This window comes from Lissotriton helveticus, chromosome 3_1 (genome assembly GCF_964261635.1).
Source record: "Lissotriton helveticus chromosome 3_1, aLisHel1.1, whole genome shotgun sequence".
NCBI lineage: Eukaryota > Metazoa > Chordata > Amphibia > Caudata > Salamandridae > Lissotriton > Lissotriton helveticus.
Window position 1 is genome coordinate 575,779,544 of NC_136061.1, and position 26,970 is coordinate 575,806,513.

A 26,970-nucleotide genomic window follows, 5' to 3' on the forward strand; every position below is an offset into this window, starting at 1 on the left:
CCACCCACTGCACTACACCAGCTTACCGCCTCACCCTCCTCCGGGGGCAGATAAGTCACCAGTTCTCAGCGTCGCTGCAGGCGATCCGGTCTCACAGGTAGGCCCCAACAGCAGCTCGGTACTCCAGCCACAGGCCCTAGCTCCAGGGGTAGTCTCGCTGCACTTCAGCAATGCAGGCTGCACTTCAGGGACAGGCAGCAGCGGGCAGCAACCCCACATCGGTAACGCATCAACAAGCCTGTCAGGGCCACCGGCACCGCTCCCAGCTCCCACGTCACAGGCTACAGCAGTCTTCTCACTGGGGTCACACTCCCCTCACTTCGCTGGCTGGGGTATCCAGGCAGGGAACTACCCGGGCCTCCCACACGATCTCCAAGGGTCTCCACCTCACCTTGCTTCTTCAGGTCTGGCTATCTCCTCAGGATGCAGAGCTTTACGGAGGGCCCCGATGGCAGAGGGCACCCCCGCTTCAGTCCGCCTCGACTGGCCCAGCGCGCCAAGCTCCTCACAGGCAGTGGCTCCAACAAAGAATCTCCCGCAGGAGGGCCCCAGATATCAGCGGGTCTCCTCCGTGCAGTATCCTCTCTCTTGGGTCAGGCCCGATGTCCGCGGGCCCCAGAGGCCCAGCCCCACCTCTCCGCCGATCCAGGCCGCCGATCTCAGCCCAATGGTGATCCAACCCCGCCTATACACAGCCGGGTCAGCGCGGGTCCCTCCATGGAGCTCCTAGGCAGGGGCAGCATTCTGGCCCGATCGGGCCCAATCAGGAGGCCCCCCACAGCATCGGGCGCCTCCCCAGCCAGATCCTGCCTAAGGAGCAACCCAGGAAGCCCAGCAAGGGCGAGCCAGTTCTCCGGCAGCGCGCCAGCCGGCGCAAAGGAGGCACACGGCGGCTCCACTGAGGCTGCTGACTGCCCCCGCCGCCACTCGCCGGATAAGGCCCCCGGATTTCAACGGGTCCTTTCCTCGCAGCAGTATGATCCCGGCGCGGGGGCAGCAGTATCTGTGGGCATCGAAGGCTCAGGCCGACCTCCACCAGCGAGTGTAGGCCTCAAGCCCCGGCCTCTCGTAGCTCAAGCTCCGCCTCCGCCGCTCCCGGGGCAATATCTCCGCCTTCCCCGATGGCTCCAGCTCCAAGATTTCAGCAGGCTTGGGACGAAGGTGGGCGAGACGCTCGTGTCCCCACCACGATAACGCTGAGCCTGATAAGGATCAAATATACAGGATTTCTTGTAGGGCCCGCCGGGAGCCGAGGGAGCCTAAGTCCTGTCGGCCATTACGCTTGGCCACGCCCCATACCAGCCATTTCTAGCCCTGAGCTACTTAACTGTGTTTATTGGAGCTCCCAACATTTGAGGGAACATCATCCAGTGACAGAAGAACGGCAATGAGCTATCACTGGAGAACCTGCTGATCAGTTTTAGTTTTGGCTCGCATGGAATCTATATAAAAATACCTCAATATTTTTGATGTTCCTAAATGTAACGTGTAAAATGATACTTGTTCTCTAAATAACGTATTGAACGTAAATAAGATTTGTGAAGTTGTCCATTTTTTATCAAGCTTTTTGCAAACATTTTTCTTTTTGAAAAATTCCCCTTCAACTTGCATCATTAGCACAGCTCCAAAGGAATATTAGTGAAACAGGCAACTAAGATACTCTCAATACTCATGTGGCAGCTGCCTTGGGTTAAACAAGAAACAATCACATATATTTTCATATCAATGATATTTCTTCTTCCCAAAGAACATTTGTACCTAAGAAATGCGGTGCATTCTGAGAACACAATAGGCCCGATTCCCAAAGATTGGTGTATGAATAGGCATGACTTCCTCTTGTTTTACTAATGAATTTCAATAGTAAACCTAATACTTCTGTCTTACTCCTGGAATTCAAGAGTACAGCATGAGTAAGTCACAGCAAAATTGATGTGAAGTGGTACATGGCTTGTAATGCCTAATGAACATTTCCAGTAGGAACAACTGCAATATGTCATTGGCCAATCCTTGCTCACTCTTACTAGAGCCGGGTACAATTAATAAAAGAAAGTTATATTTTGGCAGTACACCCTTATTAGGCCTGATCATAAAATTCTGCTCAGCTCACAGAGTTTGCGCAGTTTTTCCCACTCTGCTCTCCGCATATACAGCAGAGTTCTGTAAAACTCTGCATTGCGGAGTTTTTCCACTCTTGCGGCCCACCAATATTGTCGGTGAGCGGGCATTAGGAAAATCCAATGCTAGACCACCTCTCTGCGATATTTCTCAAAACGGGTGGTCGGGGCATGTTGCTACTGCTCACGATGAGAAACCTGCCGCTCGCGTTGAAGCAAAAAGAACAATTGATGGACAGAATGCAGAACAATGTCATACCTTCAACCCAGTACAGGGATCTGGTCCTAAATACATGATTTTTATGTTCACCATGCCATTAGCCATTACAGTTAGGACCCAGCCAAATGCAAATCAGTCTTGACCCTGCGCCCAATGGGAACAGTCCAGCCCGAACTGCCAGGCCAGGTCCTCCCTGGACTGGAAACAAGCATCTTAGGACCGGTATCGGGGTTTCACCCCTCTTCAGCCAGGATAGCTTAACTCCATTGGCATGGAGAGCACGGGACCCACGTCTGGGCATACCCGTCCCACTTGGTGTGAAAAATGCAAAAAGAACAATTGATGGACAGAATGCAGAACAATGTCATACATTCACCCCAGTACAGAGATCTGGGCCTAAATCCATCATTTGTTTGCTCAGCATACCATTCCAGTTTGAACCCAGCCATATGCAAATCAGTCTTGACCCTGCTCCGAATGAGAACAGTCCAGCCCGAACTGCCAGGCAAGGTCCTCCCTGGAGTGGAAACAAGCCTCCTAGGACCGGTTTCGGGGTTCACCCCTATTCAGCCAGGATAGCTTGACTCCAGTGGCATGGAGAGCACGGGACCTACGTCTGGGTATACCCGTCCCACTCAGGTGACCAATTAAAAAAGAAGAATCCATCCTTTTTTTGCTCACCATGCCATTCCAGTCTGGACCCAGCCAAATGCAAATCAGTCTTGACCCTGCGCCCAATGGGAACAGTCCAGCCCAAACTGCCAGGCCAGGTCCTCACTGGCTGGAAACAGGCATCGTAGGACCGGTTTCGGGGTGTCACCCCTCTTCGGCCAGGATAGCTTGACTCCAGTGGCATGGAGAGCAAGGGACCCACGTCTGGGCATACTCATCCCACTTGGGTGACAAATGCAAAAAGAACAATTGATGGACAGGATGCAGAACAATGTCATACATTCACCCCAGTACAGAGATCTGGGCCTAAAACAATAGTTTTTTTTGCTCACCATGCCATTCCAGTTTGGACCCAGCCATGTGTCCTCCCTGGACACGAAACAAGCGTTGCAGAAGCTGCTGCTTGAGTATAACAACTACTAGAGTGGCAGTAATAAACTGCGCCTTCTTGCGCTGCACATGGTGCCGTTTCCATTTCTTTTACTGCACATGAGAAAATCATTGCACTAAAAAACCACGGGAGCTGCTCGACTTATCTTACTCCTCAGCTTGCGGATCTCCGTGGAACCAACTGAGTTATTTTGTCACTTTTGCAGTGTTACGCGGAACTCCGCGAACTCCGTCCAGGCCAAATCCTAATTGAGGTGCATTTTAACAAGAAGAAGTCTTGCACCCAGCTCTGGATTGTCTGGTTGCATTAGTAGCCAGCTACCTACGTGTGAATATGTGTAAAGTTGGATGCTGCTTAAACATTTGTTTAAGGGTAGGAGTTGAGCAAATTATTTCATTATAGTTGGCTAATACAAATGGGGAAAGTCTTTAATTCCCACTCTTTCTCATCGCTAGCACGTTTTGCATTTAATCAATTTAAAAAAATTGGATCTCACCAATTAAGTTATTATATTACTAGGAAATAAATCCTCTATTCTAAGTAGACTGGGTAGAATTTCTTTAACAACAGCTTGCTATACGTGATTTTGTGTTTTGCATTATGGTGAAACTCTTGAAATTACAACTTTACTCCATGTCGATTGTAGCACAGCAGCGGCGGCTCCTCCATTATCCACTGCATGGAAACATTGAATAAAATGAAAATAAAGCAGTTCATAAACCTGCTTTATTATCATTTTATGTTACAATATGGAGCTCATTCTTGATGGTGAGTCCATCCTCTGCAGCAGCAGGAGTAGTAGTGGGTAATGACAGTTTGGCCGGCTGGCCGGCTGTGGCCGGCTGTCTTAGCACGGCCAAACCGACATGCACACTTCGCTATCTCCATGCTGTTGCATGGGGAGCAGCAGGAACAGACTCCCAGTCCCTGCTGGGGTGTAAAAAAAGTCCGCTCTGCTCAATCCCGGTGCTTATCTCATGCTGTGTAATACCAGCATGAGAGCAGAGTCTGGATTGGCGCTGGGGAGTCTGGGAGCCTGAGCACTGAGGAGGCAGGAAAATCTTCTTTTCTTTTTCTTATTTTTATCCCATGTGCTGCCCACCACTTTTCACTGCTAGCAACCGCTAATGGGAGCAGGGGATCAAATTGAATGTTCACAACGAGACCAGCTGTTGTTTGTGGCACTAATGTTTTTGCACTATATTATTTAGCGTGAAAGCATCCTTGTATCCAAGTAGACCCGAAGATGCATTTCACACTAACTATAACAAAAAACGCTGATTTTGAATTTAGCCTAATTTCAATTACTTTTTGAGGAATTTTGCATTAAATGTAAAATGTAAATGTAAATGTAAATGTAGTATACTTGTAAAGCGCACAGATGCCCCAGCAACGGGGCGTCCCGGCGCTGTATAACTCTGGGGAACCCGTCCTGGCTTTCCCTGTGGGATGGTCCCTTGCTGGGAGTCCCCAAGGTGGAGCCAGGCATCCCCGGAATTAACTAAGCAAATTATGCAAAATTCACTCAATTTTAAGAGGACACAACAAAGCACCGAAAAAATATCAATATTCACGTTTTATTGAATCTGCTTTTTAAAACAACTTTAGATGGCTTCCTTCAAAGATAAATTTAAAAAAGTTGTATTGGTACACCATAGGGTTAAATGCAAAATTGTTAACCCAGATGGCAGACTTTGGTCCATCAGACACCTAGGAGTTAAGGCTGAAGCAAAGCAATACATTTTGCAAATCTAGGAAATCCCACCTTCCTGCCCCATCCACTGGCAAAGATTACTACCATTTAAAAACGAATATGTGATGTTACAACGCGATCAAAATGATCGCGTTGTCTAACATCACAGTTTTTACAACGCAAGTCGTTACAACGACTTGCGCTGGAGGGCGCTGGACTTAGGAGTAGTAAGATTTACTATTCCAACACCAGTCTACGTAAAATAGGGAAGGTATAGGATTAGTAAATCTTACTATTCATTAGGTTATAGAGCCCTCCAGTGCAAGTTTATGTAACACTTGCATTGTAATGGCAGCGTTCTAAATGCATCGCGGTGTAATCACCGCGATGTAAAGGATGTTTCCCTTTAAAAATAGTGCCCCTTATATTTCCAAATAAAAAATATATCATGCTTTGGTGGATTCCACTGAAGAACTACCTATCTCAAGAGTGAAGAAACACCTTACAAAAGGCAATACACAGAAGAAGTAGCACAATTTTATTAGGGCTGCAGAGATTTCCAGGCCTCAAGCTATTTTCTGATTTTTAACAACAAGCTGTACACAATTCAATTTATTTATGGCATCCACATTTTAAAAATGCAATAGCAGCTTCTTGGTAGATCTTCACAAGACATTAACTACATTTGTATACATGTATACAATTTCCGGTGATCAGATAATATTTCAACATTAATTTCAGTACTCTTTCAATTTTTTTTGTGGTTTTCATCAGTCTGCAGACGAATATTCTCATTGTTGTAATAATGGCTTACAACTTTCCATAATAATTGCACACATGGGGCGTTAGTGCACTTCTGAGTCCTATATCATTTGCACCCACCACCCCTCCGTTGATTACTAATTGGCCAATGAGTCCATGTATAAAGAGTAGCTCAACTTGGAAAACTATTGGCCTAATTACAATGTCGGTCAGATGAGCGTCCAACCGACACCTTGCGGAATGGGACCACCCGGCCATAGGTTGGCGGTTCCACCCACTGTATTTGGATGCAACCACCCAATGGGTGGTCAGAAACATCCATTTTTCAATGGCAGCTTGTGTGGCGGGCGCAAAAGGGCTGCAGCACAAGCTACAATTGAAAAATGGATGAGGTGCAGGGATGTTTAGGGGGGCACCATAAGTGTCCCCGAGATCCCACAGCAGAGGTCCAGAGGAAAGGGGGCCCTGGTAGGGGCCCCCAAAGTCACTTTCCGCATGCTTTTTAATGGTGGGCAGACAGCAGTGAAAGGGTAGTTGAAAAGCAACATCATAATCCCAACGGCGGATCTGGCACAGGCTCCGCCGTCATTATCGGATTAAAATTTTGCGCGTTGCTCGACGCGCTCTGTGAGCCTGTTGGAAGCAGAACAGAATCCCCCACGGGTTTCCCTTTGACCACCAGTATTATAATACAATGGTCAGAGGGAAACCATAGATGTCGGGCGGAAAGCCTCTGACTAACTGTCAGATGGCTTTCTGCACAACATCATAATCAGGGCCTATTCCGCTTGCAACTCGATTGCTATTAAAGTTAGTATTGTTATCTGGTCTGGATGACCAGAAACCACTGTTGTTTTTCTGTGGTTTTTATAAGCACTGGGCAGTCTGCATTATCAAATTGAATGCATGTATTAAAATTTGACCCATCTCTGCCCTGAATGCACATAGTTACAAAATCTACCTTGCCTGGTGGCATGTGCCCTAAAGATCATTGCTTCCATGATCCCAATTTCCATAATCCTATTATTGCAAAATCAATGTACTTAAGCAGACATCTAAAGCAATAATGGGCAGCTGAGGTTTTCTTTGTAAAAATGTTGCCAAAATTCTTAAATTCTATTGCTAATGCCTTTCGAGAAGAGCCTGTTAATACCTGTTTCTAGGGCCAGTGTAATTTCAACATTAACTTGGCGATATCTTTCTTGTATAGCCAAGCAAATTAGGTGGTTGTTTTACAGCATATGTTACTTTATTACACAATTTACACCATGAGCTGGTTGATTTCTGTTTATGTCTTAGATCATGTGACTTTATTTAAAAGTCCCCCCAACAATTACAACGTCCCATTACTTTGTGCTTCCAGGGTGTTACAATCCCCACCTCCTCTTTATTGGAGGCAATTTTGTATGCAAATGAAATACCAGCACTTGTAAAGCACACAGCTACATCTGGAGAGGTGTACCGGTGCTGGGGGCCGTCGGGAAGATTAAACGAGCTATTACCCAGACTCACCAGGTGCTGGGCTAACCTGCCCCGGGGATCGAACCGTGAGCCCTCGTGTTCCGGAGTCAGCCGCCCTGGCCGCTGCCCCACACCTCTTCCCTCTGCAAGTCACAGTAGTCACAGCCCTTTGTCTCACACACAGCCATTGCAGATTGTGCATCCCAGTGAACACACAATCCTGCTTCGTATGACATCAGTAGTCATATGTTCTGGAGGGCTCTTTGCAGTGGATCCATAGGTGTTTGTTGTTTATCAAGGTACAGTGAGTTTCAGTATTCCATCCAAGAATTGACTGAGGCACCAATGAATATTTCTTTGAAATTGGCTGGAATGAGTGAGTATTTTCCTAAAGCAGTTGATTTTATAAAACACTCCATTGACCACCTTGTCATTTGCATTTATCTTTTGTACACTACTCATAACTAACCCAAATTCATCGCCTTCTCCGGCTGACACACTACAATAAACATCTGTGATCTGCGTCACTACCATTTACAATACGTTTTATCAAAGTGACCACGGACAGGATATTTCAAAAAATGCATACACCTAACGTGGTTTCAGGCGTTAGGCACTATCTCTTCCTCACCGTTGTACATATATGTCAATAGCATGGATTCAAAAATCAATTCTCCTGCCTTCCCCCTAGAATTGATCCTTCTCCTCTTCTTTCATTAGGTTTCTCCTCCTCTGGGTGGGAAGTCTTATCAATACATTGAATCCATGCTGGAAGCAACAGGCTGGGGCCACCAGGAGGAAACCAATGACTTGTTGGTGAGAGCAGGCAGGAAGAGCAGAGGAGGGGGTTGCGACGTCTTTTAAATCCTATGCGAGCTCTGATGCGTGAACATATGTCCTTTCTCTATGGCTTCTCTCACAGCCATGCTTCTGGAGCTTTCAGAAGTGCATTTGGCTGTGTATAACTCGTGCCAGGACATTGGACCAATTGTAGCTTTGATGGACCATTGCATAGATAGTGCCCCCTTTAGCAATGATTCACAGGGTGGCATATGTATATCTGCTGTTCAATGTAAGTGCTTGTTTGATTAGTAAATTAAAATCAATTGCTCAATTTGCTGTGAGGAATAGCCAGCAGCCTTTGTAATCTAAACATGCTGTGTGAAGTGGCCAAAAAAGAAACAGCTCTGATTAGATTGTCTGCCTTATTAACTCACACTGATATTAATAATCATAGATGGCCCTCGCTTTGCTCTATGCTGGCCATCTTGAAGGGACAGATTTATCACTGGTTCTAACAAGGTAAAATCAATAAAATGTAATGAACATTAAAAATGAATCATCTTGGTAAACCCATTCTGTATTGAGAATGTGTGGTCGTACATAAAGATTTGGCTTAAAATGACAAATATTTATATTTATATTGGATTTCCGCCGTCTAGTGTTCTTAATAAGTAAACCAAATTTATGAGCAGTTTGATTCTTCTCTGAAGCTAAGGGGAATTGGAATTTTGGGCAGGGTTCCCTATCTAAATATAGCAATTGTGAAATGGAGACAGGGTTTCGTAAACCTGGATGTACAAACTACATGTTGGTCTCACATGTTGATGACCTATCTATTGGGTTAGGTTTCCTGAATTCTCCTGGACTGCTTCTTCTGCTCCTACCCGGGATGGGTCATGGGCTGCCTTTATTCACCTCTACATGTCGCAGGGTCTTCTCAGCTCAATGTCCAACATCCCTCCTGCTCTTTGCCCTCTCACAAAGCCTTTGGTGGTGTTTGTTGCGAGCTCAGTGCTGGTAAAAAAACCCAATGCAAGAGCATAGTGGGGATGAGTCTGGGTGAAGCCCCTCCTCGTTAATCCTACCCCCCCTTGTATATCACCATTCTCCAGCAACAAACCCTGCAGCTCACATGCATACCTCTAGCCAAATAATCCCTTCATGCTTTACTCATTTGTCTGTGAACTTCGGCGGCAACAGCGTGTGTGCCTTTAGTGGCATAATTATTAGGCTTTATAATCAGCAACTGAGACCTGGCTTAGAGGATCAGGGCAATCACTGTCAACAGGGCCGGACTGGGAACCAATACCGGCCCTGGCAAAGTACCCGGCCGCCCCCCCCCCTCCCAATCCGGGGGATTGGGGATGCCGCCGAGCTGTTTGCCAGGGCCGGTTTTCGTCCGATTTTGTTACAGGGCCGATTTTGCAGCTATGCTGCAAAAACGGCCCTGTAACAAAAAGGGACCCCAGGGGTCCAAAAACGGACCCCAGGGAGCCAAAACCGGCCCCACCCTTGCGGCACACCGGGGGATTGCCCGGTGCCCGCAATGGCCTGTCCGGGCCTGACTCTCAATCTTCCACGCGCAGTCACATCACACAACACCTGAAGGAGCTCAACTTGCTCCCCATTCATAAACACGCACAATTCAGACTCCTCACTTATAATTTCAAGGCACAACATAACACTGGTCCAGTATACCTCAACATTCGCATCTGCTTTCAAAAACCTTTGAAACTTCTCCACTCATCCAGATTACTACTTGCACGCATCCCACCCATACAGAAAATCAGATCTGGCAGTTGAGCCTTCTCTTACATTTCTCCTAAAGTGTGAAATGACCTGCCACAACACATACATGCCTCCAGGGGCAGCCTTAGGCATGTGCAAGCTGTGCACCTGCACAGGGCCGCCAAACCCCAGGGGCCGCCACGCCAATATATATCCTTAATATAATAATCCTCTGAGGATGGATACATATTTGTGTGGCGGCCCCTGGCAGGGATTTGGCGGCCTCCGGCTCTGTTCCACTTCCAAACACCCTGACCCCCCCCCCCCATCTTCACTGGCATCCATGCCTGCGTTCCTCCTGGTTCCTGATTGGCTTCTTTTTTTCCCTACCCACTGCTGTCCCGCTGGTACAGGCGTATATAACATTGCAAACAAAATTAAGAGAATTCGAGTACACAAATCTGGTTATTCGAAACGAAAGAGAAAGCCGGCTCAGCAGGCTTTCGTAGCGTCACAGGAAGGAGCAATCCTGAATTTTATCACCCAAGGGAAACCTAAAGATGGAGAATCCTCCAGCCAGAGTACTGCTGATGCACTAGGTAAAACAGGCGCTGATGACCATAAACAAGAACAGAAAAATGATGATATCCATGAACAGAATGATACTCGTGGCGGCCCCTGGCAGGGATGTTTCCGGGCAAAGAGGCCACTGATTCTTTCTCTGTGGGGGGGCAGTGGGTCCGGGGCCCATGTCATGGCCCTGGCACTGCAGCCATCTGTGCAAGTCCCTCACATCGTGTGTCACAATATACCCTCCTCCTTCTAAATGTTATCGTTCTGAGACGAATTTGGAAGGGTAGGAGCAGCCACAGGTACTGGTCATCTAATGCCTTTTCTGGATGTTTTATTAAAACACCTTCCTGAGCTCCAGGGGGCTCAACCCTGCCCAGACCCCCTTTTCCGGGGCCCCCTACCTACGCTCCTTGCCCAGGGCCGCCATGAGCCTACAGCCGCCCCTGATGCCTCCTCCTCACTTCTTGAATTTTGCAGGAAGCTTAAGCCCTGGATTTTCAAGCAGTCACACTAGGCTCTAGGTTTGGATGGATTCACATCAGATCAATTCCAGGACACCCTCTCGGGTGATAATGCGCTCTATAAATCTGCATCAATGCTTAATTTGAGCCATTAGTTTCTGGTGCTCAGCACCAGAACTTAAATTTCAACACCAGCACTTTTGACAGTCTGCCACATGGTGGCGCTGCTTGTTTAATTAAGCACAACAAAAGCTGTTTATGAATTCAATATGCATTACAAATGACTAATGCCTGCTGCCAAAGCCATTCTTATGGCTTATGGGCCTGGAATAGTCTGAACTGTTACACTTGTAAGAGTATGATAGCAGTTGGCTTAGTACTGTCATTGGCAGTGCTGTCAGGGACAATGAGTAATGCAAGCTACAGCAGCATACTGATGAGGGCCCTGCCACTTATATATATTTTTTTTACAAATTAAGCACTGTATAACATAACAGAAAAGTAAAGATTGCTAAAAAAATTGTCATAGTTGGGTGAGTAAATCTTAACCACAAAAGATTTGGTCTGGCTCTCCTGTAGTTAAGATTTATTCTCCCAGCTACAATGATTTTTCGAGCAGTCTTTGCCTCTGCGTTCCTCTCCTGGCAGATTCATGCATGCTGTACATTGTAGAACGGAGAGCTACATCCATCATTGCAATTAAGTTCCTTGTAGCACACACTCTCTCTCTGTGTTTACACAGCAGTCCGGAATGGATTCTCCGATTTATTCTCTCTACACATGATTCAGCCCTGGCTTCATAACCAGTGTTTAATACACCGCCGAAATCCAGTTGCATCTAGTTATAGTGATGCTTCTACCCCAGGCCAGTTGGCTCGAGGTCAAATGCCATCAACCTACATCCTGGTCCGCTGTCTTTGACCCGCCAGGTGGTTTCTTGATGAGCAATCGGTTGAGATTTATTCCAAACAAATAGATTCAGAGCTCTCATGCTCAAGTCCTGAGACCTCAGACTAACTGAGGTCAAAATGCCATCAACAGCCAGATTTAGGATAAGATTACCACTTTGGCTGTCCGACCACCGACTGCCAAAGCTGCATCCACCACAAGACAGCAATGCTAGAGGTCTTAAGACTGCCGCATTATGACTGGACTGCATGCTAGAGGTCTTAAGACTGCCGCATCAGGACTGGACCGCAATGCTAGAGGTCTTCAGACTGCCGCATTATGACTGGACTGCATGCTAGAGGTCTTAAGACTGCCGCATCAGGACTGGACCGCAATGCTAGAGGTCTTCAGACTGCCGCATTACGGCTGGACTGCCGGGCTGGTGATGTTCCGGCCACGGTCTTAACTAACTGTCTACAGCTTCGGCTCCCTGAGTGAGCCTGAAGCCAATGCGGCAGCCCAGCAGCGCCTGCACTATTGTTCGTGCACTGCTGGCATGCACCATGTCGTGCATGTCACACAGTGTAAGCACAACAGTACAGGTGTCACATAACAAAATAGGTAACAACACCCGAGGGCCCTGTTTGGGACCCCCTCCTTGTCGTTTTCCCGTCTTTTTCATGGCTGTTTCACTGCCATGAAAAGGCCTGCAGAAGGGAAAGTCGGAACATGGGCAGCAATTCCAGGCTCGGCACCGCCTCCATTCATCCCCTCTTTGAACACCACCATCACCTTAGGATTCAGGATCCTGGTGGTGCCGGCAATGTTGCAGCAGGCTGGTGTGTTCGACTGCCACACTTGTAATCAGGCAGTCAGACGGCCTAGGTTACATCGATCGGTCGGACCGCGATCACAGGTAAAGCGGTCTCAAGATCCCTGAACTCATCATCAGCCCCTACTATTAAAGTTAACCATAACCAGTGATTTAAATGGGCCGGTACTCACCGGTACTGAGTGCTGGCACTTCTTAGAATTATCGCTCTGAGTACTGGCACTTCTCTACTGCCCTTGAGAGTACCGTACTCATGAAAAAGGTAGGCTCCCTGGCTGAGCTTGGGAGCAGGAGTGGAATGTGCCTCTGGCAGCCAAGGCGCCGCTTCTGTCTCGCCGATCTGAGCCCCTGCTGAGCTATTCAACAGGGCTCCTTTGAATATTGTCCGGGTGCTCGCCATCACGCTGTGATGTACTTGATGGAGCAGGGTCCGGTCAGGCGAGCAGAGAGGTGAGAGAGGGTGGACAGCGAAAGAGCGCGAAGCAGGTAAAGAATCCAATGTGTAAATGAAAACGAAAGAGATGTGGAAGAAACAGGGAAGGGCTCCTGGCATGCATAAAACAGGAGGGGAGGGGTGCCAGTGAAAGACAGAAAGAGAAGCAGCTGGGAGGGACGCAAGGGTGACAACGTCAGATACAGAGGCTACCGAGAGATACAGAGTGAACATGAGAAAGAGAGGATTGAAGAGAGATCACATTTGGGTGTGAGATAGAGAGAGGGGCATGCGAGCGAGCGAGAGGTGTGAAGGGGAAGGTGAAAGGATGAATGGATAGATTGATGGAAGAGACAAGACATTTCTTCTGGGGAGGGTCATGATGAGTTGCTTCATTTGCTTGGTGTCATAAGAGGTTTGGTGCGACGTGGTAGTATTTTCAGTTTCTTTTACTCGCATGCTCAAAAATATAAAGTATTGTGCCAAACAACAGCAATTAACAGTATGTCATTAAGAAGATGCAACTATTGCAAAAAAAGGACGTTATCATATTATCGTTTTCATTTTTTGTAATGAGTTAACCTGCTTTGTTTATATAAACACATTTCTCAGGTATTTTGTTGTGTGCTGCAACTAATATAGCAGTTGTTAAGTTTCATCATGTCTTGCCCTTAGCCCCGCTCCTAGCCCCACCCCCTCATTACACCTCTAGCTCATTTTAATGAGTACCTGCACTTATTTTTTTCCATTTAAAGCACTGACCATAACAGGAGTCATATGTCTGTTTAATAGTAATGTAGTGGTTTGAATCCCTTTTAACTCACCTCACTGCACCTTCCCTTCACTTAATAGCATGAGCACATGCTCTGTGTATTCGAGAAAAACATAAATGAAAGGAGGGGGAAGGAATATGTGCCTTGAACTGCAGAGAAAGAGTTAGATTTGCTGAGGTAGTGTTTCTGGAGCTTCGGCCCCCCTTTCACAAGAAATATTTAGCAAAAAGTAGGATCAAGCTCATTTTAAAGAACATTTTACACATACATGTATTAACAAGCAACAGGGAACATTTTACACATAAATGTATTAACAAGCAACAGGGAACATTTTACACATAAATGTATTAACAAGCAATAGGCTCGGAAGCACACTAGGTGAATATTAAAGTTCTTTCAAGGTGTGCCAACCCTGCCGGTCACCATACGTTCACCTCATGACTGCTATCGATGTGTCTCAATTCTCTCCAAAGCCGAGAACGCCTCAACACCCACAGATGCCTAGTTGGTAGACTATCTACTTTGCATTCATGCAAGGGTGTGAACATGATTCCAAGAGGCGAGGGCACCCTGCAGTGCCACGCTGTGAATCCCCTCTACCTCGAAGGAATGGTGACTATTCTAGTTTCACGTTTGTGTTTCTTGAGTTCGGACTGTCTCAGTCCTGCTCCACACCTCAAGCAGTCTATTCTGCCAGCCAGTGCATGGAGGCAGGTGGGAGAGGTCTCTGGTGAGACTGTTAACAATGACGCAGGTGGTTCATGATGTTGTGTTTTTATTTAACTTGTTCACCTGTTGACCCAGGTGGGCGCTAAGCACTAGTTGCACTGATAGCTGTTCATTTACCAACTTGCCACCAGGTTGTGAGTTATTAACATTCCCAATGAGCAGGTAATGTCTTCACCAGTTTGCAGCCACTGTGCCCCCCCCCCCCTCCTTCCAGCCTCAGCTGAGCACTGAAGTGCTGGGGCACCAGGGTGCAGAGTTCAGCCAGGGTCACAGATCAGAGATGGTGAAAGATTCCACTTAGATGTGTGGGTCGGTCTTACACATTGTAAACTTCCTTAAACGAGACAGGGGGTGGGGATTGGGTTGTGGGGAGCAGGCGCAGCTTTTTGCGACCCAAGCAACGTGCTAACCAGGAGTGGGTCCCTGTAGGTGTCCGAGTGGAAGGGGCCCTAGGTAGGACTGTGGGGAGTCGAGATGGAGCCTTCCCAGCACAGCAGTATCCGTGGGTGGCTGCTCATGCAACGGAGAGTACTGTGGGGGGTAGGAGAGAGGAAGGCTTCCTAGGCAGGATAATGGGCCAGGTGGCGGGGTATGGTCTTTAAAGTGATGAGGTATGCATGGGAAAATGCTGGAGTACTTGTGGGTATCTCGGTCAAAGTGTCGAGGGTATTTGGTGAAAGTGCAATAGATATTTCGCTGCAAGTGCTGGTGTATTTTATTGAAGGTGATTAGACACCCACGACACAACAATAAGGGGGCTGCCATTTCCTTAAATTATCTGCCTCTCCTCTTTCAAAAGTCACTAGCCGCCACTTTGAATTTTGGAGGGTTCTTGTGCTGGATATGGTGTGAAATTCTGAATGTGATTAATTTGATTGATACACATACTAACAGAAATCAAGGATAACATTTTTGCAAGACAACGTTGCATTCTCCGATATTTACGTTACATAAAGACAATACGACACATCAATGGGATGGACATCTTTTCATGCAAAGTTACAAGTAAAATGAAACATGAGATGTATAAGAGAAACCTAAATAAAACTTTTTAAAAAGAGCGGGGGATCTCAGTAGCTGGGACTTGCCTATAGACTCCCTAATGTACTAGCTGATTGAGAAAATCGTGAGGCGTCAGGGACAAATAGGGAGGCTTCTGAAAGAAAAAACAGCAAAAGAGCAGGGCATTTCAATCCAGGAGAAAATAGATGGATATTGACAAAAGGGGAGTTTTTCCCCAAATACATGAAAACGTGTTATTTGATGATAAGGTCCAGAAAGACCACTTGGTGAAGGATGGGAATGTTGTGAAAAGCAGGAGGTGAATCGGCGGGTTGGTCCAAAGATCCAGGAGATGGCTGGGGAAATTAGAGGATTTTCAGGGAATAACAAGAATGTCAATGACTGGCATTAAGGTGGAGCTGAGACCAACTGTGAGGCATGGATTGGTACTATACATTAACTAAGAGGCCTGGGCTATGGATGCACTACTGTGACCATAAAGCCACTGGGGCAAGTTAAGAATTAAAGAGGGACTGAATTGCCAGGATATGGGTATTGGGGCCTAGGATCCCAAATATTACTCAGGAGAGATTGCATCACTGTCCTATTTTTTCTCTGTTGCGCAGTAACAGTATCTATGATTTTTCTTTTGCCGGCAGTATTCACTCAACATTTGGGTAGTCTTAACCTGCAGTCAATAGACATGGAGGAGTTGGTCCCCTACTCTTAAGGACTCTCAAGGAGTTTATTCTAGGTTTGCAGTGTCCACGGGCATAGCAAAGTTTATTCTTGTATCTAGAAAAGCACTAGACTTGATCACACACTACAGGTTGAGTGAACTGTGTTTCTTCTGTGTGAACACAAGAGGATTAGGTTCAGTTCAAAGAAGCTGAGTGATTGGTATATTTTGACCTGGTCCTTATATTGTCATAAATCGGTGGAGCAGATGAAGTAGGCTGGAGATCTGGATGCCTCCCAAACATGGTGGAAGGGTCTGTGTGCTGATTATGGCCACTCCTATGGGAGTTTGGGTTGTCTTGATCCAGAGCTCTGAGTCTGGAACCCTGACTCTCTGGTGGGGTTCCATTTGCACAGGTAGTGCATTGACCTGGTAGAAAAGCCTGCATTGAAGCAGTTCAAATCTCATACCCAAAATTCTAGAACCTGGAAGTTCTCATCCACTGGTGAATGCCCCAGGTTTTGTGGATTGTCCACTTCCCTTCCAGTAGTGGACATCACAGTTAGACACTCGGCAGAGTTATCGCATTGGGATGATGGTTCTTTTCGTCGGTTTATCCAATCTGATGACTACCTCTCCAGTGGTGTCCTAGGACCAGGCCTTTCTTATCTCGGTGGGGCGTCTGTTAGTACAAAGTCATGTGATTATTTATGGGGAAAATGCAGTAACTGGAATAAGTGAGAGTCACTGTGTTTTAAATGTTTTCACCAATTGAGTCTGACAATCATGCTTATTCACTATTGGACCATCCTGTTAAATGGAATGAGACTCTAGACAAGCTCTCTGAGGGAGAGATGAGGAGGGAATTTATAAGAAGAGGAGATTTGAGGAGGTTACACCAAACCAAAAAAGGAAAGGCTATTTTAAAATTCAGGGTTGGGGTGGTGCATTTTGTTGAGGCATGCATAGCAAGGCCCTTTGTGGTATTACAACGCATTGTAAAGGTCAACATGTTGCAAAGCGAGCAGGATAAAGGCATCCATGGTAAAGTTTCATATTCAAGGAATACAGTGTCCTATGGGTGAAGGTGTCAGATCCCTCCCTTTGTAGTTAGCCTCCCATTCCCTTGTCAGGGCACTCTTGCCTTCACCCCTACTTCCTACCCAATCTGCCTCACAAAGGATCAGGCCACCTTTCTGTGCACAGCAGTACTTCTACACCTGAGCTGGTAAGAAGTTCCACTGTTGTCTATGGCACTGGTATGTGGTGATCATGCATTGCTCATGCATCTATCGAATGGAGGAGCCCCCTAAAAATCAAGCAGTGCACCAGAGTTGATTCAGCCACTCTATAGATAAAATGTAGATTTTCCTAGTTGTTATGACGGAAACTCTTAATTTTGTTAAAGACACGGAGGCGAGTATTATGCTTTCTAATCTTGCTTTTATTACAATATTATTATTATTATTATTAACCGGATTTTGTAGAGCGCAAACAACCCGAAGGCCTCGTAGCGCTAAGTACCGTCATACTAAAAGAAAAGAAGGGATAAGCAATAAACCACAGTTCCCAGGGGGCCAGGCGAAGGGCTTGTCAGTGGGAACATGAAAAAACGATAACACAATGACCAATCACAACATAGTTTAGAGATAAGAGACAACACTGACTGCGCAGCTTCCTCTTTTCGCTGACGAGCTGGTCAGATTCGATCAGAAAAGAAAGGAACCAGAACAAGAAACAAGGAGAACGCCAAAGTCCATGAACAGACATCTTGAACCAGAGGGATCCAGGGCAAAAGTGCAACTTGAGCCTCCGATGAAGGATTCAGACGAACAGGAGTCGAAGTCCGTAGAGGTGAAGAGCGGAGTAGCTGCAGAGAAGACTTCCTACGACGATGCAGGCGGCAATGCCGGATTCGCTGCAGGGAGGGAGAACACAAGTGAGAAGTGTAGAGGTAGGATAATACTCGCCTCTGTGTCTTTAATAAAATTTAGACTTTCCGTCATAACAACTAGGAAAATCTACATTTTATGGCAAGACCGGAAGCTCCTATTATGCTTGTTTAAAGCATATTAACAACATCAGAAGCCACAGTATGAATTGGTTTGCAATAGAACATTCGAAAAACATTGTCATTGGACCAATAAGCAGATCTCAGAATGTCCTCTAAATGGGAGCCTGCCCAAAAGGCCTTAGAGGCCATGGCTCCCCTGGTAGAATGAGCTCAGAAAACAGAGACATCAATACCCGCAAAGGACATAACCCAACGGACCCACCGGGCAAGGGTAGGGGAGGGAACAGGAAGGTGGGGCTTTCGGAAGGAAATAAGGAGTTGGGAATGAGAGGGTGCTCTGTAGTCCCCCAAACACCACAGCTCGAGACTGGCTGACTACACGAGGACTAGGATTCCACAAATGTGGTTTCTGCTCCATGTGTATTTGGGGTAAACATGGCACTAAAACGTTCCAGGGTCCTGACGGAACCATATACAAAATTAGACACAACATCACATGCCTAACTAAATTCGTAGTATACATAATCGAATGCCGATGTGGCAAGATTTATGTAGGCAGCACCATTAGTGCTCTTAAAGATAGAATTGCTGAACATATGAGAGCGATCCAAAAAAGAGATCCCAAATACCCAGTAGCCTTACACGTAGCAGAATGTCAACCTATGGAGGATGATATCAAAGTGCGTGTTTTTGGGATAGACATGATTCCCCTCAATATCAGAGGGGGTAACCGAGAATTGACACTCAGACGTAGGGAAGCAACATGGATCATGCATTTACAATGCGTGGAACATGGGCTTAATTATGACCCTGAGTTACAATATTTCTTGGGTAACTAAATGTTACCCCTTGGGATCCACCTAAAGAGACATTCACTCTGAATTTCAAATAATAACCACCTGTAGGTCCATATCACTTTATGTAAACATTTCATCAGTGAGCTATGTATTTTGGAATGAGATTACGCTTACGTATTGGGTACTGTCATACACACATGACTATAATGAAATGTTTAGAATTGTATTTTTATTTGTTCAATTGTCTTTAATAAGATGTCATCTACACAATGTCACAGGCATGACAGAACTAAGTGTTGTTGACAGCATGATGAACAAAGTCACCAATGGGTTGGTGGATGGGGGCACCTTCACCTTCGAAATCGCCTTCTTTTCTTTCTTCTTTTTTCTCAAACAGCGTCACAATATCTATTGGCACCGGGTCGTATTGGTCTGTTGCAGCTACAAGAGCTCATCACCAAACAAACAGTAATGACTCACCAATAGAGCATTCATTCTGGAAATCGTGACCAATATTAATACAAGACCAAAGGACTCAATCATTGGCTTATGCTACTCGGTTTTAGAGAGAAATTTTGATTTACCTATTTAGTCTGGTAAATGACACATTTACTGCTTCTATACTCGTTATCATTCTTTTTGACCACATGGGGCTCATCCACATACTTTCATTCGTTTGCTAACCACAGTATACCCAACAGCTTTGCACATCGCCATATTAGCTCTCCTCTTAAACATGGCGGGCTTGTTATAGAGGCATTCAGTCTGATTTCTCGACACGAGAACAAAACTCTGAATAAATAGGCACCTCCCTTCCGGTCACGTGTCCGTCTTTCGAAACACGGCGACCGGGAAATAACAGAGGAGGGATACCGCACTCCTGGTGAGTTTCCATGCCCTTTCCACGATTTCCCTTTCCTTTTCTCATTGTCTGATCGGTTTCTCATGATCAGGCTAAACCGCTACTGAGTATCGACCAATACCGGCAGCGACTTTGTCTTGTCTGCCACTTCTAAACCTTAATTTAAGCTTTTGCGCTTCTAATGTGTGCGCATCCATTTATGTTTCCCGACACAGCACGTCGAGATTTGAAAACGCACCCGTTTCCAAAACATCTCAGCAGGTGGATCCCCTCCCGGTACAGCTTAATACCTACCCGTATTAAGGTATATACATGGTGTAATTTACCTTCACTTATCTATAACCTCAACCTTAACGTGTTTTGAGTGATGCCATGTACTTGATCTCTAGCCTGATGGCGTACATTTTCTGTGTTTTCTCTTACCTGTAGCTTGAATTTTGAAATCTTTTATCTACCCTATTGGACGAGATACAGAAGCAAGATTAATTTCTTGCTCCCTACTTAACCTGACGAACCATTCCTGTAAAATAGCATTTCTATGTATATGCCTATGCAGTGGTAAGAACACTCTCCGCTTTATATTTTTTCTCTCCAACGACACAGATGTCCGCGGACATTGCCCTTTTCTATGTCTTCCTTATGATCTTTTCTCTCTCCCTCAACCCTTCTTTTCAATTTACTCAAACAGAACGCCACTACGAGTACCAGACTAATCTCAACTCACTTAACCCGAGCTGAGCCTCAAGGTAATAACTCTACCTTCTTGAGAGAGAGAACTGTCTTACTTCACTTCTGGCACTGCCGATACTATAGTTTTTTCACCTCGATCACACGCTCCATGTTGTACTCAATACCACTATTGTCACAGATTAGTTGCAATCCATACTGCTCACATTCGCATGTCATGTTTTTCACGTCAGAACCTTCTTTGTGCAGCATCGCCGTGTGCCTGTTAACAGATGTTATAACACTTAACCGAAATCACGACTTCATGTCCCTCCTAGCGCACTACCACTCGAGGACACCTACACACACCTTGCAGTGGATCACGCCCAACGAACCTAGCGTCATCACGATCCACACTCACAACGTGTGATAGACTACGCACGTCACAGCTGCATGTGTGATGCACCCTTGTCACCAATACAGCATGTTTAAGTGATAAGACGCTCATTTGAATATCTTTACAAAACGTTATTTTGTATTACCAGCCCTGAAGAGTCGTGTTGACTCACCGAAGCACGACGAAACACGTGTCGGCAAACTGTGATTGTTCTTCAAGTCTGGACACACTTAACCATCGTCTTGCTAATACAAGAAAAATACCCAAGAATCTGCTTCTGTCTGTTTAATTGCTTTTGTCATTTGTACTATGTTTATTTTACCCCACTGTAGTTGCGAGAGCTCAGCTGTGCATATGTTGTTAAGTCTTTGACTTTTTTAGACGGTTAAGGGCTTTTTCCGTCTGCTCTTTACGCACTACTCACATACTTATTTACACCACACACTGTAACGTAGAATTTGAGGCAGAGCGCCCTTAGTATCTGAAATCTCCTAAAAAAACCCTATACAGCTGGCTTTTGTAGTCTTGTGAGTTATTGAAGGAACCTCTGGAGCCTTGATTGTTGTATGGACGGCCGGAAGAGCAACCCCTGCCTCTGCCGGCCTGTCCAAAAACCAGAGGAGCGAAGACTTTTTTTATTGATTGTTGAGCCTTGTCCAGGGATGCAAAAGTGGAAACAAATCTGCAAAGATCCCGGACAAGATTTTCTCCAAAAGGAGTCCATTAGCCTTGGAACCCGGATCCAAAGGCGCAAGATTGGCAAGCTTGGGATCCAGCTTAATTAGGAGGCCCTTACGCCGTTCGTGAGTGATGGCCGAATTGGCATTCCCTAGCAAGCAGAAGGCACGTTGAGCACACATAGAGACGTCTTCAGCAGAAAGGTCAGTACCATCCAGGCAGGCAGACTCTGCCATATCAAAGATGCGGGCCAGAGGACCCACTACATCCATCAATTTGTCTTGGCACGTAGACCAAGCCTTGTCCACTCCTCTGCGAGGGTCCTTGCCAAACTTCGAAAAGAAGGTGAGAAGAGGTTGATTTATGGAGGGAACCCCTTGTGATCTTATCTGGTAAAGCAGGTTTCTGGCACTCTGACTTAAGCCTAGACCGAAGAGCGGTCTCCAAAGGAAGGCGCAGTCTGGCAGAAATATATTCTCCAACGTGGTGGGAAGGTAACCACTCAGTAAAATTAGGGTGACGGATGGACGAGGGATCGAACATAGGGAGCCCCTCAGAATCAAAAACTGGCTTTTAGGCAAAAGAGTCTAATTTAGCCTGCTTGGAGGGAGGAGAGGGGGGGTCAACAACATCAAAAACATCAAACAAATCATCAGCGGCAGGCATGTCATCATCCGTTGCCAAGACGGTGGAAATAACCAATATCTGAATTGGTGACTCTGCGTGCTCGACTTTTGTTTTCGTTTACCCCCGGAACCGACAAACCCCTCCTTAACAGGAGGCCTGGGAGGCACTAGGTCCTCAGTCATATGCGAGGAAGACTCGCAAGTCAAAACTGATGCCTTTTTAGAAGCACGAACTGGAGCAGAGTTGTCCACCTTACGTTTTCTGCTTTCCCCCGCAGATTGGGCCAAAACCTTGGACATTAAGCTAAGCATGGAGTTCTCCATATTTTTTGACATGCGCCTCATAGACAATTCGACTGCATTTTCCACTGAGGAATTAATAAATGTATTCAAATCTTGCTTGAAAGATTCACCGTCCATTTCAGGAGAGCTATCCTGCTCCATAATGCTGAAGTACAGCAAACAGGCAGTCGGGGGTTAATGGAGACAGAGGAGGAACCAGGTCAAGAGAAAACCACTCCCAGGGGCGTGTCTAGAGGGGCAGAGCTCCGTGAGGCAGACGAGCTTGGAGACCGAAGAGAGAAGGTCAGAACGGCTGCGCTGCAAACGTGAGGAAAGGCAATGTTTTGGAGACACCAGCCTGCACAAAAGAAACGCGTGAGAGAGCGCGTCAGCGCTAGCCCAGAAATGAAGGAAAAAACGGGCCAAACCACCACAGCGCTGAGCGTGGGGGGAACGGGGGCTAAGCGCTCGAAAGAAAACGCCGTGAGCGGCGAGTGAGCAGGAAATAAAATCGGTGAAAGCGCGAAACAGGCGCGAAGCGAAAATTAAGCCACAATTAACCAATGCATAACAATTCAAACAACAGTAAATAAGAATAACTGGGAGCAAAGATAAGAGGCACTTATCTGACTGCGAGCAGCAAGAAAAGAGGAAGCTGCGCAGTCAGTGGTGTCTCTTATCTCTATACTATGTTGTGATTGGTCATTGTGTTATCGTTTTTTCACGTTCCCACTGTCCAGCCCTTTGCCTGGCCCCCTGGGAACTGTGGTTTATTGCTTATCTGCTGCTATTGTAATAAAAGCAAGATTAGAAAGCATAATAGGAGCCTCCGGTCTTGCCATAAAATCTGGTCTGTCTGGCCAGTTCAGTGTTCCAGGATCACTCACTGACCAAAGAAGGAGCTGTACACAGTATGTTTCATAATTGCTCTGTTCCAGGGCTATGATCTGACGATTGCTGACTTTTTACCAGGTTTGGGACTGAGCAGACGCCAAGATTCCTACTGGAAATGCTGCCGGATTGGCTAGAAAAAGCAGAAATGCACTACGTGCTTGCAGAAAGGATTACTAGACTGTACCCTACAGAAGTGGGTCTGCATGAAATGTGGTTGATCAGCCCAGCTGCCTGAAGAACTTTGTGAGTTCTGGAGGACGAAGCATCAGCTACCATCTACATTGCCTCGGGCCAAGAAAAATGGCTACCGCCTACAGCGCCTTATGGTGAGCCTTCTTTGTTCCTGCCAATATGCTGCTTCCTTAAGAAGACCTCACAGATTGCCTCAGTCTCATACCTTGACCTTGGAATAGATGGAAAATTAGGTAAAGTTCTGCTGATCTCAACACCACAAAATGAACTCTGACATCTGGTTCGAAAGGGCCTAGACAGGTTCAGTTTTCTATGCTTACCTTCAGCTTATGTATAGTATTTGGTTTTGTGTCATAAAGCACTTTTTAATGTTACAAAATACAGCACTGAAATGGTAGCCTGATTGAATGGTACTTCTGTATTTTGTTGTGTTCTGGTATAAAGCCCATGCTACCTCAATAAGCCTTTGACTTCTCTGTCTCCCTGACAATCTTCACCAGCTAATAGGCCAGGCTTTTTATAAGTAAAAATGCCTCTTCAATAACTGGTGAGCCAGCCATTCATTCACTCAACCATTCATCTGTGTTCCTATTTACCTATTCATCCATCCATTTCCTCATTCATCCATACATGTATCCATCATTTGACCCATTTTTGCATTCACCCACTCACTGGTTTGTTCTACCACATAAAATCAACAAAAATTGCACTTCTTATTATTTATTTTTTAATTAGGCTGGCTTTGCCATTCCTTGTTTTTACAACTTTTCAAGCTTATTGCCTCACAAAATTTGCAATGTTAAAAAACCCCTATGCAAAGTAGTGAATCAGATGACTTCACAATAACCTTGAACACCTGTACTGCTGCAATGACTCTTGGGTTTGCTCTGAGTGAGCCAATAAATTGGTAGGACCCTCGGACAGCTGAATGGAAGAGTACAAAGGTTCAGAAATACACAACAGTAGGATCTGTTTTTGAGACAGAGCATTTCATGATGCACAAATGCTTGAGTATGAGAGAAGAAGGCTACAATGTGCAGGTCGTGTCGCTGGCCCTTGAGGCGCTTCATGTCCAATTGAGTGCTCTCAGCATACATACATTGCATACAACGTTGACTGCTGAACATACGCCAGGAAAAGTCACCATATTGAGATAGACAGCAAACAAAGGTCAAGCAGTTCAACTACATGCCAGGCTAATATTTCAGGGAGGATAATAGATGTACACAAGGGCCTCCCGATGCCAGACGTGCCCATGAGATTCAAAAGGCAATACAATGATGCCAGCAGTGGTGGATTCATGCCAAGGGCAGTAACCACGTGTTAGGTGAGTGCCATGTGGAAGACAATGTCATTGCATGCCAAACACCATCATTTTTTTCTCCACATTCTTTTTATTGTAGCCTTTTACCAGTACAAAATGGCATGACAGGATAATGACAGCATAACATGCTTCTCTGGATTATCATACGGTAACAGGAAGACTGCAAGCCTGGGGTGAGTCCTCTGTGGAGCTCCGAGTGGAAACAAAGTGGGGGCGAAGCAAAATATGGACCGCCGCCTGATGAGGAACAGCGCCGGTCAGCTGTGCAGTCTGAGACGGGTGCTTGCGGGAGGATGCTGCTGTTCCATCGTGCTGTTCGCATGTACGGGCACCTCTAGAACAGTAAACTGAGGGCAAGCAGGAGTGAAGCGGGGTCGCAGCATCAGGGGAGGATTCAAGGCAGACAGGAGGGCCCCAAGGAGGGCGCCACGGCAGGGTGTACGACTCATGGCGAAGGTGAACGGAAAGCGGCATCAGGGGCACCGTAGGCATTGGGAGGGAGAAGGGGGGCAAGCCAGACTGACAACCTTATTGTGTGTGTAAAAGGCTGCTTCATTGAAACAGGTGGACATCACAAACTTTATTAACTGGCTCCTCGCCGTACAAAACTATAACATCTCTAAACATTGAGTTACCTGACCCCTTGCCTTTCCTCACCCTGCCCCTACGGTCCCCACATGATAAAAACATCCCCCACCCTGCAAAACACAATAGATAAAATGCAAATACATTACATAAATCCACCATAATACACAATCTTTTTCCATAACCTTTGACCTTTTTACCCCAAAACCTAACCTCCTAACTGTCTTCCTGCAACTGTAACTAATGAGCACCAATGTAAAACCTCCAACCTGTTTAACCTTTCCCCGTTCCTGAACACCAACTCCCCAACTTAACGCTAGCTACCAAAACTCCAGCCAAACCTGGCCAACTTCCAAAACAAACACCACCAGCACCTGTTCCAAGCAACAACATACAATTCAGAAACCCCTGCGCACCTGTTCCAAAACGGGCCCTGTCAAAAACCTAACAAAAACCTCCCCAAAAACCACTAAACCCAGTGAGGGTGGGAGGAGACAAAAACCTATCCTGCAGCGCTCCCAGCCACAAGGTTACCAAAACCTAAAATGGTGGCTGGGCAGGCGCTGAAACCCCCTATAAACCCTTTGGGCTTTCTTTCACAATTGGGCTGCCTTTGGGCTATCCCAAAAGCAGCCCAACACAGCACAACATGGCTGCCGCCATCTCGCCCCCCTCCCCCTCTCAATCTGCCCGGGGGGCAGACCTCGAGGCTCAGCTGCCCCCTAAAACCCCCTTGGGAGGGAGAAGGGGGACAAGCCAGACTGACAACCTTATTGTGTGTGTAAAAGGCCTCTTTATTGAAACAGGTGCACATGACAAACTTTATTAACTGGCTCCTCGCCTTACAAAACGAAAACCTCTCTAAACATCGAGTTACCTGACCCCTTGCCTTTCCTCCCCCGCCCCTACAATCCCCACATGATAAAAACATCCCCCACCCTGCAAAACACAATACATAAAATGCAAATACATTACATAAATCCACCATAATACACAATCTTATCCCATAACCTTTGACCTTCTTACCCCCAAAACCTAACCTCCTAACCGTCTTCCTGCAATTATAACTAATGAGCACCAATGTAAAACCTCCAACCTGTTTAACCTTTTCCTGTTTCCTGAACACCAACTCCCCAACTTAACGCTAACTACCAAAACTCCAGCCAAACTTGGCCAACTTCCAAAACAAACACCGCCAGCACCTGTTCCAAGCGACAACATATAATTCAGAAACCCCTGCGCACCTGTTCCAAAACAGGCCCTGTCAAAAACCTAACAAAACTAACAAAAACCACTAAACCCAGGGAGGGTGGGCGGGGACAAAAACCTATCCTGCAGCGCTCCCAGCCACAAGGTTACCAAAACCTAAAAATTGTGGCTGGGCAGGCGCTGAAACCCCCTATAAACCCTTTGGGCTTTCTTTCACAATTGGTCTGCCTTTGGGCTATTCCAAAAGCAG